Source organism: Rhipicephalus microplus, chromosome 3, assembly GCF_043290135.1.
Source record: "Rhipicephalus microplus isolate Deutch F79 chromosome 3, USDA_Rmic, whole genome shotgun sequence".
NCBI lineage: Eukaryota > Metazoa > Arthropoda > Arachnida > Ixodida > Ixodidae > Rhipicephalus > Rhipicephalus microplus.
The window spans coordinates 74,347,461-74,368,613 of record NC_134702.1 but is presented as its reverse complement, the minus strand read 5'-3'; the positions used below and the strand labels follow the sequence as shown (position 1 = coordinate 74,368,613).

The 21,153-nt window shown below is 47.4% G+C and overlaps 1 pseudogene; it reads right to left on the bottom strand.

Annotated features, from left to right (window-relative positions):
• Nucleotides 1-11,940: 11,940 nt before the first annotated feature.
• Nucleotides 11,941-17,226, bottom strand: LOC119160850 (venom allergen 5 2-like; annotated as a pseudogene).
• Between the last annotated feature and the right edge of the window lie 3,927 nt (nucleotides 17,227-21,153).

The following is a 21,153-nucleotide window of genomic DNA, read 5'->3' as shown; positions in this document are numbered from 1 at the left end:
GAGTCACATCAATTACGTCGCCTCTGCCCACAACTGGACGAAGGTAGAAAAGACGAAACTAAACACACTCATGCGCAAAAGCATTAAACAAGTCCTTGGTTTGCCTCAAAACACGAGCACTTCCCGTCTCGACCAACTAGGCATGCACAACGGCATCGATGAAGTGATCGAGGCCCAGACCACGGCCCAAGTGATCCGCCTCTCCTCCTCCAAGGCAGGCCGCCGACTTCTAAGCGAGGCCGGCATGTCCCCACACCCCTGCCTTGAACGCGCAGTAACCCTCCCCAGAGTTGTCCGAGCTACTTACATGGTAACCCCATTTCCGCGAAATGTCCACCCACAACACAACAAAGGCAGACGGCTGGCCCGCGCTCGCGCGATCCTAAACCGTACCGCCGCGAATCGCAACTCTACCGCATTCGTCGACGCAGCGCAATACGGTAACTCCTCCTCTTTCGCACTCGCGGTAGTAGATGGCGACGGAGCCCTACGCTCAGCCGCCTCGGTTAGGCTATCAACAAGCGCCATAGCCGAACAAGTTGCTATAGCTTTAGCGATGACCGACCCCTCACTCACTAATGTCTTCACAGACTCTCGCGCCGCCATTCGGGCTTACGAAACCGGCAACATCGCTCCAGAAGCAGCCCGCATTTTACAAACACGGAAATATACGGGCTCGCACTACCTCTCTTGGTTCCCTGCTGTCACAGAACGAGCGCTAAAAAGAAAGCGCGCCGCCAAATCCTTGCGACAACGGGCGGTAGAAACGCCGCGAGGTAAAAAGAAAAAAAAAAGAAAGCAAACATCCAAGGCTCCCGGGCGCGCGCTCTCCCCGCAGAAGCACGGCTTCGCAGACGAACCTCCTCACCCCACAGCGGCGGCCGGGCAAGCGCTAGAAATTTCCAGAACGAAGGAGGCGTGGCTACACCGAGCTGAGTCACCCGACGCGGAGGGCTGACAAACCGTCTCGCCTCTCTCCAGCCTTCGCTGCGTATCGCGCCGACGAAAGGACGAGAAAATTCTGGAAAGTGGCGCGGAAGGTATTTAATCGAGCGGCCGAGACGAGAAAACAGGAGGTGACGGAAGTTAACGCCAGAGCGCGTAGGAATTCCGCCGTGGAGTCGGCGAAGGTTCTGCCCGTAGTGACAGAACAGGAGGAGACGGAAGTAAGCGCCAGAGTGCGTAGAGAGTCCGCCGTGTAGTCGACGAAGTTTGTGGTCCGTAGGGACGGCTCGAGCTACAGGCAAGAGTGTGTGTTTACCGCTATCGAGCGAAGACCCGTGGCAACCGCTGCGAGTGTGAAGCCGACGTGTTCCGGCGAAGAAGTTGAAGTTGGAAGAGTGGCCAATTGAAGACGGGAGGTTTCCTGGAAGAGAACTTCGAGAGCTGCGGAACGACAACAACGCTGGACTTTGAGTGAGTGATTCTCGGAAGAGTATCATTCAGACTTTTGTTCCAAGGACTTTGGACTGAATAGGTTTTATATCTCTTTGGTCTTTAAGGGTCCTGGTTGTTCAATGCATGCGACTGCATTGTAGAGCGTATCGTTCGTTGTCTATGTCCGTTGTTTTGAGTGTGGCTGATTGTACTATGTAGTACGTTGTGTCATTGGTGACGTATTGTATGTAACTATTGTGGAGTGTGCATACGTGTGTATTGTTTTTGATCTGCCGTTAATGAGAATATAATTTTGTTGTTTATCAACTCTCGGCTCTGACTTGTTCTTTGGACCACAGCCGGCGTCCGCTGGCGCGCCAAAAAGGACCACTTCTAAATTGTCCACGCTTTCGTGGTGCGGTTCGGGGGGCCGATACTTCGGCTCTTGGAATTAGCCCGGCGATTGCCTCCCTAATAACGGGACAGGTGTGACAATTAATCTGGAAAAAGAAAGCGCGCCGCCAAATCCTTGCGACAACGGGCGGTAGAAACGCCGCGAGGTAAAAAGAAAAAAAAAAGAGAAAGCAAACATCCAAGGCTCCCGGGCGCGCGCTCTCCCCGCAGAAGCACGGCTTCGCAGACGAACCTCCTCACCCCACAGCGGCGGCCGGGCAAGCGCTAGAAATTTCCAGAACGAAGGAGGCGTGGCTACGCCGAGCTGAGTCACCCGACGCGGAGGGCTGACAAACCGTCTCGCCTCTCTCCAGCCTTCGCTGCGTATCGCGCCGACGAAAGGACGAGAAAATTCTGGAAAGTGGCGCGGAAGGTATTTAATCGAGCGGCCGAGACGAGAAAGCAGGAGGTGACGGAAGTTAACGCCAGAGCGCGTAGGAATTCCGCCGTGTAGTCGGCGAAGGTTCTGCCCGTAGTGACAGAACAGGAGGAGACGGAAGTGAGCGCCAGAGTGCGTAGAGAGTCCGCCGTGTAGTCGGCGAAGTTTGTGGTCCGTAGGGACGGCTCGAGCTACAGGCAAGAGTGTGTGTTTACCGCTATCGAGCGAAGACCCGTGGCAACCGCTGCGAGTGTGAAGCCGACGTGTTCCGGCGAAGAAGTTGAAGTTGGAAGAGTGGCCAATTGAAGACGGGAGGTTTCCTGGAAGAGAACTTCGAGAGCTGCGGAACGACAACAACGCTGGACTTTGAGTGAGTGATTCTCGGAAGAGTATCATTCAGACTTTTGTTCCAAGGACTTTGGACTGAATAGGTTTTATATCTCTTTGGTCTTTAAGGGTCCTGGTTGTTCAATGCATGCGACTGCATTGTAGAGCGTATCGTTCGTTGTCTATGTCCGTTGTTTTGAGTGTGGCTGATTGTACTGTGTAGTACGTTGTGTCATTGGTGACGTATTGTATGTAACTATTGTGGAGTGTGCATACGTGTGTATTGTTTTTGATCTGCCGTTAATGAGAATATAATTTTGTTGTTTATCAACTCTCGGCTCTGACTTGTTCTTTGGACCACAGCCGGCGTCCGCTGGCGCGCCAAAAAGGACCACTTCTAAATTGTCCACGCTTTCGTGGTGCGGTTCGGGGGGCCGATACTTCGGCTCTTGGAATTAGCCCGGCGATTGCCTCCCTAATAACGGGACAGGTGTGACAATTAATCTGGCGTCCGCGACAGGACCTTTTGGTGCACAGTGTGTCCAAAGTAGTGAGAAAGAGCCTCGAGTTGTTGATAGTGCTATCGGAACGACTTGGTGTGTTGTTCAGTGTTCTCGTTAACGAGTGCAGGGGAGTGCTCCGATAGACTGATCTAGGCAGATACTTTTTGCACGCGGCAAGGTTTTATTTGCGAGACACCATGGATCTCGAAAAGTTAGTTGCTCTTGGTGAAAAGATGGGTCTTTCTGGCGCCGAACTACGGAAGTGGGTCACCCAGAGGGAAAAAGAAGAAAAAGCAGCCGAGCTGGAAAAAGAGAGGTTGGCGGTCGAAAGAGCCAAAGCGGAAAAAGAAGCTGAGTTGGAGAGAGAAAAGCTGGCAGCTGAAAGGGCGAGAGAAGAAAGAGAAGCAAAGGAGCGACAGCTGAAGGAAGAAAGAGAGCAGCAATTGAAGTTGGAGCTGGAGAGAGAGAGGTTGGCAGCTGAAAGGGCGAAAGAAGAAAGAGAGGAAAGGGAACGGCAGCGACAGCACGAGATAGAACTCGAGCGGCTCCGTTTGCAACAGCGAAGTGAAACTCCGGTCCAAGCTAGAGTGGAAAGCAGCGAACGAGAGGATCACGGCTTCCGCTTGAACCCAAGCAAGCTGCTCGTAGCGTTTGATGAAAGGAAGGACGACCTAGACGCGTACCTCCACCGATTTGAGACGATTGCGAAGAGCGAGAGTTGGCCGGAACATCAATGGGCAACTGCTTTGAGTACTTGCTTGAGTGGTGAAGCGCTCAGTGTGTACGGCAGGCTGACGCCGACCGATGCAGCCAACTACGCAAAGGTGAAAGCTGCTTTGTTGAAGCGATTTAGATTCACTGTGGAAGGATTCCGGGACAGATTTCGGACAGGAAAGCCAGCTGATGGTGAGACGGCTACGCAGTATGCCGCCCGACTTTGCCATTATTTCGACAGATGGATTGAACTTTCAGGGACAGCACAGGAGTACGATGAGCTTAGAGAGCTGTTAATTAAAGAACAATTTCTTACTAGTTGCCACCCAAGCCTGTCGCTGTATTTGAAAGAGAGGAAGGCGGAGTCATTTGAAGGAATGCTTGAATTGGCTGATCAATTCTTAGAAGCGCAAGGTGGAACTAATTTGGCCAAGGTCAAGAAAGATTGTCCCGATGATTCGAAGAAATTGGCTCCCGAAGAAAAGAAGCGTGCACCAGAGAACATTCCGCGATGTTTTCTGTGCAACCGAGTGGGTCATCGCGCGAAAAACTGTCGAACGATCTTTACGAGCCCTACGGTTGTAAAATGTTTCAAGTGTGGTCAGACTGGGCACAAAGCAGATGCATGTCGGAACGGAGTGAGTCAAACTCACCAGGTATCCTGCGTGCAAGCAGCACCGAAATCTGATAATAATGCCGTCACTGATGGATTCGTAGAGTTGAAGAATGGGGAGAAAATTCCTATTGTGGGGGCTGTAATGTCAAAACAGCCAACCGGTGTTACGAAGGGAATGCCAACGCTTCCTGGAAAGATTGCAGGCAAGAAGATTACGGTTCTAAGAGACACCGGTAGCTCCACGGTTATCGTGAGGAGAAATTTGGTACGGGAAAGAGAGTTGACAGGCAGAACGAAACCGGTTTGCCTAATTGACCGTACGGTCCGGATGCTTCCCGAAGCGGAAATTGAGGTTGAAACCCCGTACTTCAGCGGGAAGGTTACTGCCTTATGCATGAAGACCCCCCTGTATGACCTTGTCATCGGAAACATCGACGGGGTGCGAGGACCAAGTGATCCAGAATGTTTGGGAGAAGACCCGAAGATAGAGCCCTCGCCAACACAGCGGCCGCGAGATACAGTGGAGGAGCATCCCGTGACGGATCTCACTAGAGCCCAAGGCGAAGCCGCGGCGCAAGAGACAGCGAAGGAGAAGACGATCGTGTCGAATAAGTTCACGGGTCAAGCAACCGGACTTAAATCGGCACGACCTCAACCGACCGACAGTGTAAAGGAGACGGAGTTGGCCAGCCGGACAAAGTGTAGAGGCATTATCAAGCGGGTAAATAAACAGACAGGACCCGTCGAAGGTAATGACGCGTTAACGGTGTCGGAAGAGACAACGATGGCTGAAACGACGCCTCAGATATCGTCGTGGGAAAGGGCTCGCCGAAAAAGAACGTGGAAACACAAGAATAGATCGAGCGAGCACCGCAAAAAGGGGCGCAAGCGCTGTTCGAAGTACTCAAGATAGGTGCTGAGGTGGAATCAGATTGTGTTTGGCAGGGTTGAGTGCCATATGTTGTGTTATTGTTCTTGTTATCCTGTGTCTCAAGTGTATGTCGAGCGAGTCAGTGTTCTGTGCGATGATGTGATGTAAAGTGTTGTATAATTGTTGTATCGACAGAACTTTGTACGTTTGTATTGTTTGGAATGTGTGATGAAGTGTTGTAGGCATGTACCTGTGGCTATATTTCATGTGTTGTGGAATTGAACTACAATGTACGATTGTATTGAGTGATATATTGTGAATGTGAAGTGTTATGAGCGACTGATGGTGTTACAGTCTGTGAGAGTGTGTGGTGACTTTCGCGCTCGTTTGTGTGGTTTTGAATATTATGAGATAATATTCTTAAAGTGGGGGGCAGTGTCACAGAACGAGCGCTAAAAAGAAAGCGCGCCGCCAAATCCTTGCGACAACGGGCGGTAGAAACGCCGCGAGGTAAAAAGAAAAAAAAAAGAGAAAGCAAACATCCAAGGCTCCCGGGCGCGCGCTCTCCCCGCAGAAGCACGGCTTCGCAGACGAACCTCCTCACCCCACAGCGGCGGCCGGGCAAGCGCTAGAAATTTCCAGAACGAAGGAGGCGTGGCTACGCCGAGCTGAGTCACCCGACGCGGAGGGCTGACAAACCGTCTCGCCTCTCTCCAGCCTTCGCTGCGTATCGCGCCGACGAAAGGACGAGAAAATTCTGGAAAGTGGCGCGGAAGGTATTTAATCGAGCGGCCGAGACGAGAAAGCAGGAGGTGACGGAAGTTAACGCCAGAGCGCGTAGGAATTCCGCCGTGTAGTCGGCGAAGGTTCTGCCCGTAGTGACAGAACAGGAGGAGACGGAAGTGAGCGCCAGAGTGCGTAGAGAGTCCGCCGTGTAGTCGGCGAAGTTTGTGGTCCGTAGGGACGGCTCGAGCTACAGGCAAGAGTGTGTGTTTACCGCTATCGAGCGAAGACCCGTGGCAACCGCTGCGAGTGTGAAGCCGACGTGTTCCGGCGAAGAAGTTGAAGTTGGAAGAGTGGCCAATTGAAGACGGGAGGTTTCCTGGAAGAGAACTTCGAGAGCTGCGGAACGACAACAACGCTGGACTTTGAGTGAGTGATTCTCGGAAGAGTATCATTCAGACTTTTGTTCCAAGGACTTTGGACTGAATAGGTTTTATATCTCTTTGGTCTTTAAGGGTCCTGGTTGTTCAATGCATGCGACTGCATTGTAGAGCGTATCGTTCGTTGTCTATGTCCGTTGTTTTGAGTGTGGCTGATTGTACTGTGTAGTACGTTGTGTCATTGGTGACGTATTGTATGTAACTATTGTGGAGTGTGCATACGTGTGTATTGTTTTTGATCTGCCGTTAATGAGAATATAATTTTGTTGTTTATCAACTCTCGGCTCTGACTTGTTCTTTGGACCACAGCCGGCGTCCGCTGGCGCGCCAAAAAGGACCACTTCTAAATTGTCCACGCTTTCGTGGTGCGGTTCGGGGGGCCGATACTTCGGCTCTTGGAATTAGCCCGGCGATTGCCTCCCTAATAACGGGACAGGTGTGACACCTGCCCACATGGGCAAAGACGTTCACCCACAACAACCCAACCTCAACGAAATGGCTCATGATCGAGCACGAGAACTGACCCGCCGTGACGATCAATCAGCCACCGAAGAGCTGGGCCCAGACGTGCAGTTTAATGACCCACTACTCACCTTCCATGAAATTACCTCCCACTACCGACACAACAGAAGCCGATACCCTTTACCCCATTCAAAACTCGAACGCGCGCAAGAAGTAGCCTTTAGAATGTTACAAACGAGATCGTACCCATCACGGGGCCGACTCAGCCATTATAACTCAGACATAAATTCACAGTGCCCAGATTGCACAGAAGTGTACTGTTCACTCGCGCACATGCTCTGGCAATGTCCCGCGTTACCTCAGGGACCTCTCACCAGTGAGTCCGACTGGGAGGAGGCACTCAGGAGCCCCAATCTCCGAAACCAACTTAAGGCAGTCCAGAGGGCCCAAGAACTGGCGGAACGCCACCACGTTCCAGCCCCGACTCGGGCGTCGCCTACGGTAGCGGCTGCTAGGATGTCCCACGTGGGCACCCTGGTGGCTTAAACTCCTCAGGACCATATATTAAAGTTCTTGACTGACTGACTGACTGATATGTATAGAATTGTTAGTATTATACAGTAAATAATATAATGTTGAATAAGCAAAAAAAGAAGAAAAATTGAGCACTGTATTTTCCCGTTTGCTTGGTCTTCAAGGTGCAAGTAAGTTGCAAATGGAATAATAAAATATTTTATTTTCAGTGTGCCTGCGTACGGTTCATCTACCATAGACAGAGTTCTTGCAAAAGTGATTTTGCGCCAAGATCTGTGCAGGAACATGAACGTTGAGCCTGTTTTTTTTTCCTTTAAGCCGTTCACGTAAACTAATACCAGGTTGCAATAATACTTGGCCAGCTTCAAGTATAGCGAAATCTGATCGAAGATGAACAGTTCATTTCTATTTTACTGCAAATGTCTCGTTGACGGACTGTGTTTCAACCTTTGAATCTGGCTTTAGCAGTGTGCTATACAAACATGTGTTTCCTAACGTGCGTGTGTTCCTCTGTCTTTTGAGACGTAGGGACGCTCGTTTGTGTCACGAAGCACAATAGTCCGCTGGCGGGGGACATACACGTGCATGCATAGGTCAACACTACAGTAAAGCTTGCAAGTATTGGTTAATAACTAAGCTTGCATGCTGTTTTGTCTGCTAATAACATGGACAAACTACCGGCAAACCGGACAAAATAAAAATGCAAGTTAGCCAGAAAGTAACCATGGCGTCAACCTGAAGTTTTCGTTGCCAGACAGGGCCCGAAAGTCCGCAGTGATTGGTGCAAAGTAGTCTATAATGGCAACCCCGGTTATGCCTGCCATCGGCGAGTGTCTTGCTCGGCTTATGCAAGTGCTGAAAGGGCAGACGCATGAAGCATAATAATACTCAGCAGTTTTCATTTTTTTTTCACTGCGCCATGAAGACGGGACTGAAAGAGGAACCTAGACAGACGCTGAAACTGAAATAAAACTGCACGATTGACGGAACACAAGTTGACAGCACGGGCGCACATAGACGCCGTTTTTCGTCCTGTCTTATTTACGCAGCTAGAGAAATGTCTGAATGTAAAAACCGACTTTCCCAACATGTTTCGCTTCAGAACCTGTTCGTTCGGAATGGGTCCATTATTTCACTGGTCGATTTCAGCAATTTATCCCAATAATCATTCAGATTATACTTCTTAAGTATTATCAGCCCTTGGGGTGCTCTAGCTAGCTCTCTTCTAAATATATGGTGCAATTATTTATCCCGCAATCACATAGTCAGCCAGGTGAGGCTGGCAACTCAACGTAGCACTTCTAGGTTGCACTACTAATAATAATATAACTGCATCATCAGGACTTCTTATCATTGTTATGTGGTATTTTAAATTATGTTATGGCATTAAAAATTACATCAAATTGTGAATTTGCACCGAGCCCCTCATGCATAAATAATAGGAGCAGGATTCGACATCAAGCGAAGCACCTTTTTTACGTGTGGATTCAGAAACGGTCACGCACTGTCCACTTATTTCTTTACAGCGACGCCTGCCAATGTCGCAGTAATGCTGCATCTTCGCACGACCTCTACTCTGACGTCTTTCTTCTTGGTATGTAACGTGAAGAATCAACTAAGTGGGCTTACTCCGACGACAACCCTTGGGGGGAGGTCAGCTTCAACGAACGTAAGTGAGACATACATGCATGCACGGAACGAAATCAGATTGTCGTAAGCAAGCGAACAGATATACGGTGCAAGCGATAATCATTTAGCTGCCTTATTTGTGCATTGCCACCTAAAGTTGTCATTTCGTCCACTTGCTGCTACTATTTCTCATTAGGTTCCCGCCCATGCTGTTTTGGGACGTTAAACCCCACATATCAATCAATCAATCAGCCCATGCTGTGTATAACCTCGTCCACACACCACATTCACGTGCATGCACACGCGCGTGCCATGGCAACACATTGCATGTGCTCATCATTTGCATCTTGAAGTACAGTTGACGCGACATTCGTCAGCTGTGAGCACGTTTGGCAAAAGATCACACATTCCATGAATGTGTTCTATGAATTCGTCCCCTCTCTCGTGAGCCCAAATGCAATTGATCCGGGTGAAATGAGGGCGGCTGTATACCTTCTGCGAGCACTGTTTTTGCGCAGACGTACACTATTTTTCTTGTGTATATTCTTCTTAATTACTCTCTAGTGTATGCGGCATATACGTTGCACGTCATACAGTAAAAAAAAAGAAGAGCACCGCTTTTACTGTGAGTGCATGGAAGCTGCAGTTACACGTGGTGAAGGCGCAACCTGTAATGTGCTATTGGAACTTTAAACGTATTATTTTTGCTGATTTCTTGCAATTCAGTCCGTAATTAACTTGCCCTCTTACAAAGACAGATAGCCAGCTCAGTCTTATTTTCAGTGACCTCACTTCTTTTTTTTTATTATTATTCGGTGGCTCACCTCTACGTGCGAATTTCCACAACGCATCGACCTTGTCTCGGCATCGTACAATTACGTTTTGGCACTCCGTGGCCTCAGATCTTTCACACTGTTTCAAATGCGGCTTCATGGGTAACCATAGCAGGCCGGAGGCCCAATGGACAAGTTTCCAACTTTGGTTACCTTTTTTTTTTCATTTTTTATGCTTTTACGACCAGCGGTGCGATTCAAGGACGAGCGTTAAAGAAAGCGTATAGAAAACTTGTGGAAAAGTGCGCTTTAAATCAGTCATTATCGCGAGCTCACTTGCACCCCCCCCTCCCCCAGGTTTCTTGTTTGTTTGTGCGTTTTGTTTTCGCGATTCTGTGCAGGGCAGTTGCTATATCCAGAGAAATCGTTGTACCTCAACATTTACCCCGCCTTAAAAATTCCACAGAAAGTAGCAAGACTACGGCGTTATAATGATTGGTACATTGCCCCACGCGCAAAAGGACGCTAAACAACATGTGCTTGAGTGGGACGTTCCGAACGAGGTATTTCAACTCCTCCCAGGGGAACGATTCATTGTTTGCTAAGCGGCTTACACGTTCGAAGCCGTTTGCGCTTTCAACTGTTTCCGCCTTTGCCTTAATGAATCACTGCCCGAGGCAAGGATGGTACACGTGAGGCCGTTGAAGCCTTATTTTATTTCCTATATACGTCAGATTATTAATGGTGTTTTGAGAGGGAACGTCTGACCGTAAAGGAGTCATCGCACCGATGTCCAAGTCAAAAACACGCTTACGCCTCGTTCCTTGTAATGACACTTTACAGCATGCGCGTTCGCGTAGAGGATTCTGAGAGATCACTAAGGAGTGGTGTGTTGACATCAATAGCTTGTATAAGCAACCAATAGCTGTGGAAGATACATGTTACCGCGTGATAGGCACAAAGAACCACTTGACGATTGAAAATTCACCACTGCTGCGATTGTAGCATTGAAGCGGGTCAGTAATTAGTGAAAGTTGATTTTGTACTCAAATGAATACTGAGGTTGTAGTATATATAGTGAGTTACAAGAGATAAGTATCCTCTTAAAAATTTCTGAATGGTGCGCTGCCCCAGCTGACACAGAAAAGGGCTCGTAAGCGCGAAGCGTAGGACCGAACCAAATGAAATAAGAGATCATTTTGCGAGAATTTTTTTCGTTTAAGAGTGCATCAGAAGTAAAATAATGTCTTGCGCAAACGCTATATACTTTCCCTTGTTACCTTTCTCAACTTCATTCATTATCAGATATTTTTCTTCGATCCAACACATTAAATATTTAGCCAGCTAAACTTGACCACAGTAAAATTTAATACTCCAGTCAATGTGTCTCACTTGCTCGCTGACAAAGTGGTAGGATGCATACAGCTTTGCATATCTCTCTCTCTCTCCTCGTCTCTGTAGTCGCCACCACCCAATTATGAATGTTGCGTAGCAAAACGGACCCGTGCTTGGCTAATCTCCTCAGCCCATAAGGTTCTTTGTTTCTTCCTCTCAATAATTTGCCGGTATTGTCGCTGGTTTCTTTCTGGTAACCAACATTCGCACGCATCTCCAGAAGAAATTGGCAGAAAGTAACATTTTCTATACACCTAACGCCACGGATCTGTTTCGAGTCGGAAACGTGCAACTTGTCATGTAGTGTACATTTTAGTGTCCCATTACGAGTATTTTTTTTTTGGTTGCTACCACGCCAATATATATATATATATATATATATATATATATATATATATATATATATATATATATATATATATATATATATATATATATATATATATATATATATTGGCGTGGTAGCAGTCGTGCGCTTTGGTTCCGTAACTTCCACACTGCTGTCAAGAAAAGTTGCCTCGCCGAGTACAGTCGTTCAGAGCGTCCGAGAGTGACTCTCAGCCTCAGTTGTATTGCGGCTACGCGCAGTCTGAAACGAATGAGCCAGCTTCGCTCCGTAGTCTCCCGTATTTCTCCAACATAGTCACAAAATTATCCCTTTATTAACACTTTCCAGTAACCTGTGTTCGCACTTAAGCACTGCTGGCTAACGTAAGCCACCTTTTGACAAGAGCATGCGTCACAAAGAAATTGTGTGTACTAAAAAAGAGCGAATCACGTGATAAACAATGTGCAACCACCAATGTATCAACTTCAGGCTGTCGTCAGTCGCATAGAGGCAATCTAAGTGCATATAAGTAAGATAATTTATACTTGGAGAAATTCGGCAGATCAAATGTACTTTCGCAATCGATGTCATGCGAAGCATGCAGAAGGAAGGTAACTAATTTTGGTCGTACTTAGCCAAACGTTACAAATTGACGGCAAGATAAGCAGAAGTGTTGTTAAATACATATGTTAAAGAGTCGCATATGTTTTATATATAGTTCAATAAGTGCGCATGGCGTGTGCGGCCGACTACTCCGTCTGCGAGTGGGCAGCGGAAGTCGCTGCCCCTGCCGTCAGGTTTTCGGTGCGAGCAATCGTGTGCCAGCAGAAGACGATGCCGGCCAGTAAGGCTAGAACCCCAACCAGGGTCACACCGAGTGTTACGTAAGGCCACGACGGCGTCTCCATCGGCGGCTCAGAGGTAGGCGGCACTCCGGGAGTGTCCGGCGGTGGCGAAGGGTCCTGGCCCCCTTTCTTCGCAGGTCCTTGGCCATCGCATAGCCCCGTGGCTTGGCTGCAGCGCGTGGGCGGTGGACAGGCACTGCACGTGGCGCCCTCTGTGTAGACGGGTCGATTCCGGAAGTTCCCCGATGGACCGTAGTTGCACGTGTACTTGCGCATGTGCGGGAACCGTGCTCCGGGAACCGTGTAGTAGACGTAGCCGCAGCCGATGTTGCTGGTATTGGCCCAGATGACCTGGGTGAAGTGCCCCGTGGGCCTTGCCGTGCGTCCCACGCCGGGAAAGTTGCGGACGTACTGGGCCGGGTAGTACTTGTACGTACTGGGCCGGGTAGTACTTGTACTCGATGTACCATTCGTCGATGGCGTGGGTCCAGTTGGGCCCGTTGACCGAGTACGACTGTCCGTCCCACGCCAAGTTCTGGCCCACGTATTGGAATTTCGAGGTGAAACGGTTCTCGGTTTTGTCGTGCTGCAGCAAATTTCCGCTGGCTGGCGTGCAGAGGTCAGCGTGGGCCTGTCATAATAGATATATGCAAATCGTGTTACAAGTAAGCACGGACTGGAGTAGTAGGCATAAATGAGGAGGTTAGAAAGTATGCAACTGGCCAGACAGTAGATTGAATAGCTAGTCTGTTGGTCCCTTACTCGATCTAAACAATCAATCAATTAGTAAAATAAATAAATAATAAATACATAAAAAATAAGAATTTTAAAACAGCCACAAAAGAGAAAAAAAGATTTTTTGCGCGTGTTGGTAATATTTAAAACCTTGCTCATATCAACGGAAGCGACTTGGTAAGCGAGAAAACGTATGAAAAGCGAATGCGCGTGGCGACGCCTCCTTGAAGTTCCCACAACAGATGCCATGAAGCCATAAATTTTGACGGCGTCTACGAGGTCGTACGCGGTTAAAATCAGAACGAAAGACGTTTCCATCTAAGGGGGTCATAGACTTAATTTACCGAGTTTGAACATTTTTCTCCGAGCCAATGTTGCCAAAATACGAAACATACATTATGAAACCCGAGCTGCATCGCACCGAGATTTTGGCACGGAACTTAAATATGAAAGTTTAACGTTGATTTTTTTTATCCATTATTAAACATATGATGCGGAAATTAATCGAACTGCAGTTCTCGGAGCACAATTTATTATTCTAAGGTGATTATCGTCCTACTTTAGGCAAAAGTCTTAGATGCCTAAGCAGTTATTGTTTCAATGTCGCACGAGGTCCGAAAAAAAAAAACGGTAGAAAACTTGAAGGGGCTGGCTGGGGGTGTATTCCTTTCATACTGTCTGTGCGGCATTCGTGTGACTAACAAAATAATGGGATGCTTAGAACTTTCTAAAAACGATGAAGGTGAAGACTACTGGGATCTTTTCCTCATGTTCTGTTCAATTTCGGGCTGATGTGCTGAAGTTAAGATGAATGGCAACTACTAATAGATGCGCACGTATTGATTTGGGATTTTCCAATCTGGAGTATGCAAGAGTGGTACAGGATGCTACTTCACAGATGAGAAATTCACGCTTGTGAGTGTGGATACCAAAGAACTATTTAGATTTTCGATAGGTTGGCTTGCGCATTTTTGCTGTGTAATCAAGTGGACAATCATATGTCGTCGCAACTGAATGAGGAAGATGTGTCATCTGTTGAGTGAATCAAGTGTGTACTGGGAGAGTTGTCTCACAGGTTGTCAGTAAAAGATGAAATTAAGAGAATGATTTGCGTGGCCTGCGATCGCTGCAGTTTAATGAAGAGAAAGGAATATGACGGATGCAAATAAACATCATACAGTTGGCGTGTTCGGATTTAATTGCAATTTCATAAAGAAAGTGCCTTGGGAGCTTACACACAGTACTATAGGTGATCGCAGAACTGCATCAGTTCCATACGACTCTGCGATCATGTAAAGTAAATGCTATTTGTTAATTCTGCAAAAGTCACGTAAAAGATTTAAATGTCAGTACAATGTACATAATCGTCCATGGCGAGTTCTTCGGAGGTCTAACAGAAAGTTCGCCTAAACTTCAACATGAAATGTTACAGAATTACCACTGCGAATTTTGACGCAACATCGGTACCAAATTGAGCACGAAATTCAACACACATCAACATAGCGCACATGCAAACTTCAAGAAATAAGAAGAATATTCAACAGCAGATAAATGGATGCTGCAAGTAGGCTTCTTCCTTCACATTTTTAGAAAGAGCAGAACCTCCCCCGAGGTTTTCTTTTTTTTTTTAATATTAAGTGCGCATGCGAGTAGCTCATGACGACATTCACTCATATATGTGGGCACACACTGGGGCTGAAGGGCCAGTAGCCCTTCCTCATAACCGAAAAAGGGGAAGGGGCCCAGTTTCCTTTCACACGTTTACTCAGTCCTATCTGTACTGTCACTGTTTAGAATGCAAAGTTATGTTCATGCCGGTTTTGACTCTAACAGCAATCAAGTACCCCCGGCACTGCATTGTAAGAGCTGAAGAGCTGGTTATTTTCCATCTTTGACCGGAAAAAGTCGGAGACTATAAAAAAGATCGTTGTAAGATGCACATTTTCATCTTAGCACTCATTCGAATGCATCACGGTAAAAGCAGTGGAGAAAGATGACGACACTCGAAGAGGAATGACACAGGACAGGCGCTCAATGTTGCGTTGTTACTTTCATCATGGCGTCTTTTCGTGCCGCTTCTATACCATGAAGATCAACCATGCATAGGCTAATTTTGTATGCTATTACTGATGTCTGTTTATTTTATTTTTTCGGTCGGACTCGACAGATGCAATGGGAGGGGAGAGAGGCTATAGGGCTTCGCTTAAACTTGCTCCCCCTTCCCTTCCTAAAGATTAGAGATGGGCTAGTTGGGGACTGATTATTATACCGTATGGTGAAGTATCGCATTTGGGATGGAGACAAACAGTACAAGGAGGACACGACACTCGCAACCGACTTTTATAGAAGAAAGTCACAGTTTCCCCCCATGATCTAAGCAATGATTGCGACAGCAACCGATCGGACTGTTATACGAAGGAAGGCTAAGATATTTAGGGAACCGTACGAAATGTACTGAACGCGGCCGAATGTGCACTAAGCTGCGGCGTTTCTCGCTCGCGCAGCAGCACGTTCTTCTTGTGTATGGACACGTATATGCGATCACGCCTTGAGTCAACGTGACTAGAATTCCGTTGCAGCTATTCCGCAGGTGTTCGTACGACACAAGGAGGGGGGGGGGGAGGCATAACAAAGGACGAACTACATACAGCGTTTTCACCGGCGTTTGCCCGGTGTTTCGTTCCTTGCCGTCAGTCGACGTCCACGGTACCGGTGACGGTAGCAAAAAGTACACCTCGAATGCACTTCACCAAAACGTCCACCTCAGATTGTCCCAGACATTGCAATGTGGGCGACGACGGCGGAAGCAGCTGGATGGTGGGAGAAGCTTGCTTGCTTGTTTCTTCATATAAGGCTGCCACCCACCACGGAGAATCGGCTAGTTCCACCCAAAGGTGGAACTAAGCGGCCAAATTTTACGTGCTGCTTAACTAAAATCGAGACATGCAAGCTTCGTTCCAAGAATCTTTCAAGTTTATTGAGAGTAAGCGAGTGGTAAATGACATATATATAGCTCGTCTCTATAGTGGTATGGATAGAATGAGCGGTACGGCTTAATTGGCCAACGCTGCGCGCTGAGGAGCTGCTGGTTCGAATCCCTGGTTGGTGCCTTGAATTATTTTTCTTTGTGCCTTTTGTAGGTATATACATACATATACATATCCGGGACATGACGGCGATGAAGACGGCCAAAATAAGCCGCGAGTGTCGCTATAATGGGTATCTCAATAAACCAGTTCATATATATGCACCCACTCACCCCGAACGACACAGCAATGAATTACTAATCAAAGCCAACTTATCACACAAACAAGAAAATTTTTCCGACTCACGTGTTATGACAATTCTATTGGAAGTGTTTGTAAGGTTCTGCTAGAAAATCTTGCGGTTATCCTTGACTGTGTATTGCTTTTTTAAAGTATAAGTGGCGCATGCCTCGTTTTGATTGCATAAATGTGCGCAGAAGGTTGTTTCTGGATAAAAATACATTGATTGTTAGTTCATTTTTCAGGCATAGCTGGGATCGTCATACCACTTGATTGTGAAAAAAAAAATGGTTGTTTGATAAGTTCGCCTTGATCGTCAATTCATTTGTGTCACTCGGGCGTGCGTGGGTGTGCATATATATATATATATATATATATATATATATATATATATATATATATATATGAAGTGGTATCTTCTAAGATAAATTTAGTTGCGAGTGTTGTGTCCCTCTTGTCTCCTTTGTCTCCGTCAGAAGCGCGCTACTTCATCGTACGGCGGAATGATCCCCCTTGCTAATTGAGAAACCCGCGCACGCCCATAAACGCTCACCTGTGCCACCAGTGCCACCTCTTCGTCCCACCGCAACTCCTGCATGTCGGTCGCCGCCGCAAATCCCGGCAGCCGCCCCTTCGCCACCTGACTCCGGTGTTCGTTGTGGCGGCTCAAGATCAGGGCTCTGTCGGCGTCGTTCACGCCGCTGCTGTATATCGTGCACGCCGGGTTGGGAGGCTGGCACACTGTGTGCGTCGGTCTCTTGCGACGTAACTCCGGGGTGCATTGGGCGTCGGCGGGCGACCACAGCGACGTCCACGCCATCGCCAGGAGCAGAGGAGCAAAGGCCGTAGCGGTCATCCTTGCACCGCGTCGGAAGGATTCTTCTTCTTCTGAGCGCACTCATGATGATGGTGATTGCTATTTGTACGAGACTAAAGGTAAAAACGAGAAGTACGAGAACGAGAAACGTAGTACGAGAAGAAGACGTAAAAACTCAAAAGCATATTACTTGAAGGTAAATTGAATATTTTACGTATTGTAGCCATTTCAATTCTTTATTTTTGGTTCTTAATTTCATAGCTCACCTAAAGTAACATTTAACAGTCTCAACGTTTCATTCTTGACCAATTCCCTAAAGTGGGTAAGTGCCTTTTATATAGGGAAACAAACAAACAAAATCGTGTAACCAGTCCTTGGCCGATCCCCCTGAGTGGGTACGAGCCGTATTTAAGGCATCATCATCAGCAGCTTGGAATATGTCGCATACACCCATGCTGGGGGATTATACGGGGAACGCATGGGCAGAAAAATGTGGTAATTATAAAACAACGCAGGCAGATGATAAATAAATCCTTTATTTTGAAGACAGACTGCCTAGAGTCGCTCTTGAAGGCATAGGGGATTGGCGGGAGAAGTAGACAACATGCGCAATAAACTGCTGGTAATGTTTAGCGGTGCTCCACTGTTTCACGAAACCCCCTGTTTATGAAGCACTGTAATCAGTTATTTCCTTTATACAGGATCGAATGGGAAGCTGCGTATAACAATAATTTTTTTTGTTGGCTGACTGTATAAGAAGCAGCAAAAGGTGCACTTGCTGTGAGCAGAGGCGTCAGTGCCTCTCTCTACAGGGTTTATCGGTAAATATTTACTGGGATCGACTGAGACCATGAGCTTCAAAAGAAAATAAAACAAGAACAACAACAAAAAAAACGGGATGACTGAATCATTTGCTTGCCTACCAGTTAATAACTACTTCGGATGCTGATAATTGCGGTGATGCTGATATAACCTAACCTGCCAAATCGAGAACTCAGGGAAAGACCTCTATTAAGGACCTACCGATGGATTGCCCGACGCTGGGGTGGCTCGGTTTAATAGCCACTCCCGGTATTCAGAATCCGGGTTGAGCAGGGTGGATTTCTACGGTGCCAAGTTTGTTCGTTTTTTTTTTTACTTGTACTGAGGGAGTGTGCAGAACCACATGGTGTAGCAGATCGTCTTGGTGTTCACAAAGAAAGTTGAGTATAGAACTTGCCTCGGAAAGATAAAACTATACAAGGCCTCGCCTATAGTGCGAGGCATTGTAAGCAAGTGGAAAAGGGTTGCAGGAGGAGAGGCTGTTTGCGACGTTCGAGCTTTGCCCCCCGGCTAATACGCCGGGGGGCAAAAATGGCGGGTCTCAGCCCCCCACTTACATTAGTCACTGCCCGCTGCACACTGGGGGAACCAACAACTAAGGCGAAGGTTTCCTTCCCCACAGCAATCACTCAATTATATATGTACGAGGAGATGAAAATATTACCAGGGAATGTTTTATAGAGTAAATTTTTTCCTAAATTTCTGCTGTGACGATTGTCCTTTAATGTTCCTTGCGGTGCCGGCCGCCTATGCGACTATTTCGCGCCTTGAACGGTAGCATAGCAAAGCGGGCTAGAGTACAAGGTGCGAAAGCGTCTTCTGCTTGCTTTGTTATAGATGGAAACGAGCAATCGTTTTATGGACGAGTCAGGGCATTTGCTGCTTTAGGAAAATTCTTTTGTTTTATCAAAAATCAATAGTGTCATCGCTGCTTTATCGAAGCTGCTGTGAGCCGATGATTGTAAAAAATCTTTTTAAATGCTTTTGTTCTACCGTACTAGAATCACTCCACAAAGGTTTGCGCTTTAGCCTCTGATAAATCGGATCAGCTTTGCTTACGATAATTAGGAGCGATGGCAGCAGTTTGCAAAGGGGCGAAGAATAAAGCAGTGGACTCAAGTACAGTGGGAAGCTCAGCTTTAAAGCACACACGCGCAGCACTGCTTAGTTCCATCTCTCTCAGAAAGAATGAGCTCACATAGCCTTCTGCTCCTCCAAAAGACGAAGGAGTAAAGTACCCGTCCTTTTGGGTAACTGCAGGAATGTTCACGCCCTGTGCAAACGACCCATTGGTGCCTGCACAAGCCTGTTTTGTTTGAGACGATTCTGTAGCGTGGTGCAGTGGTTAGTGTTCGCAAATGCAGAGGGAATGGTCGTGGATTGGTTGATTGATATGTGGGGTTTAACGTTCCAAAACCACCATATCATTATGAGAAACCCCGTAGTCGAAGGCTCCGGAAATTTTGACCACCTGGATTCTTTAACGTGCACCCAAAAATCTCAACGCACGAGCCTACAGCATTTTCGCCTGCATCAAAAATGCAGAACCATCATATAAATGCAGCCATATATATATATATATATATATATATATATATATGTATATATGTATATATATATATATATATATATATATATATATATATATATGTATATATGTATATTTCCCAAAACCACCATATGATTATGAGAGATGCCGTAGTGGAGGGCTCCGGAAATTTCGACCACTTGGGGTTCTTTAACGTGCACCCAAACCTGAGCACACGGGCCTACAACATTTCCGCCTCCATCGGAAATGCAGCCGCCGCAGCCGGGATTCGAACCGGTGACCTGCGGGTCAGCAGCCGAGTACCTTAGCCACTAGACCACCACGGCGGGGCGCAAGAGCAAGTGTTCAGCGTGAGTAATACGGCTTCATCCTAGCCACGTGGACGATGTCCGGCTAGGCACCGCGACGGGACGACTGCACGCTGGGCTCTGCGATAGCTTCGTAGTTTACATCGCTGAGGCGCTGAAGAACCCGGTAACAGCCGAAATTACGAAGCAAGAGCTTCTGAGAGCGGCCGCGTTGGCGTACGGGACTCCAGAGTCATACTTTTTCTCCGGGGTGGTAGGTGACCTCTGTGCCGAAAGTTGTACCTATGAGCAACGTGTTGTTAATGAGAGCGAATGCGCAAGCGAGCTAGTTGTCGAGCTTCTTCGGCGCGCTGCGCATACTGGTCAGCATTTTCGGTGTTGGTCGTGAATGCGTCAGGTAACGTCTAACATCGTAGTAACTTCGCGGCCGTGAAGCAGGTGGAAAGGTTTAAATCCTGTAGTTTCTCGCACGGCGGTATTATATGCGAAAGTTACGAAAGGGAGGACACTGTCCCAGTTTCTATGGTCTACGTCGACATACATAGAAATCATGTCTGTGATGGTGTGTTAAGCCGTTCTGTTTATCCGTTAGCTTGTGGATGGTAAGCTGTTGTTCGGCGATGTACGATGCCACTGAGTGTCATCACGTCTTCCAGTAGTTGGGCAGTGAAGGCCGTGCCTCTGTCTGTTAGAACCACGGCTGGTGCACCATGGCGAAGGATGACAGCATGAATAAAGAAATCCGCGACATCGGTATTTGTACCACGCTGGAGTGCTTGTGTTTCACAATAACGGGTTAAATAGTCAGTCACAATTATTATCCAGCGATTCTCCGCTGAATATTTTGGAAATAGACCTAGCAAAACCATGCCAACTTGTTGAAATGGTTCTCGGGGTGGCTCCACAGGGTGTAAAAGACCAGCAGATTTCATGGGCGGATACGTGAGCAGGTTTCATGAGCAGGTTTCATGAGCGGATACGTGCCAGAGTACGCGCGCACCCTAAATGCCCGGAAGATGGTTCGTCAAGGCACGCCTTAAAGATGTCGTCTCGCATCAAGGATGGTACGGCCAGTAGGGTGGTTCGAGCGTTGGGATCAAAGCTTCGCTTGTACGGGACGTTGTCACGAAGGAAAAAAATGTTGAAATCATGCGCATGAATGTTGCTGGTGGCTGTTCAAGCTTGTCCTCGAGATAGTCGATGATCGGATGAAGTTCTGTGTCATCACGCTGTTTTTGAGCCAAGTCGGAGGCTGTGAAGGCCATGAGGAAACTTTCGTCGTCAGTT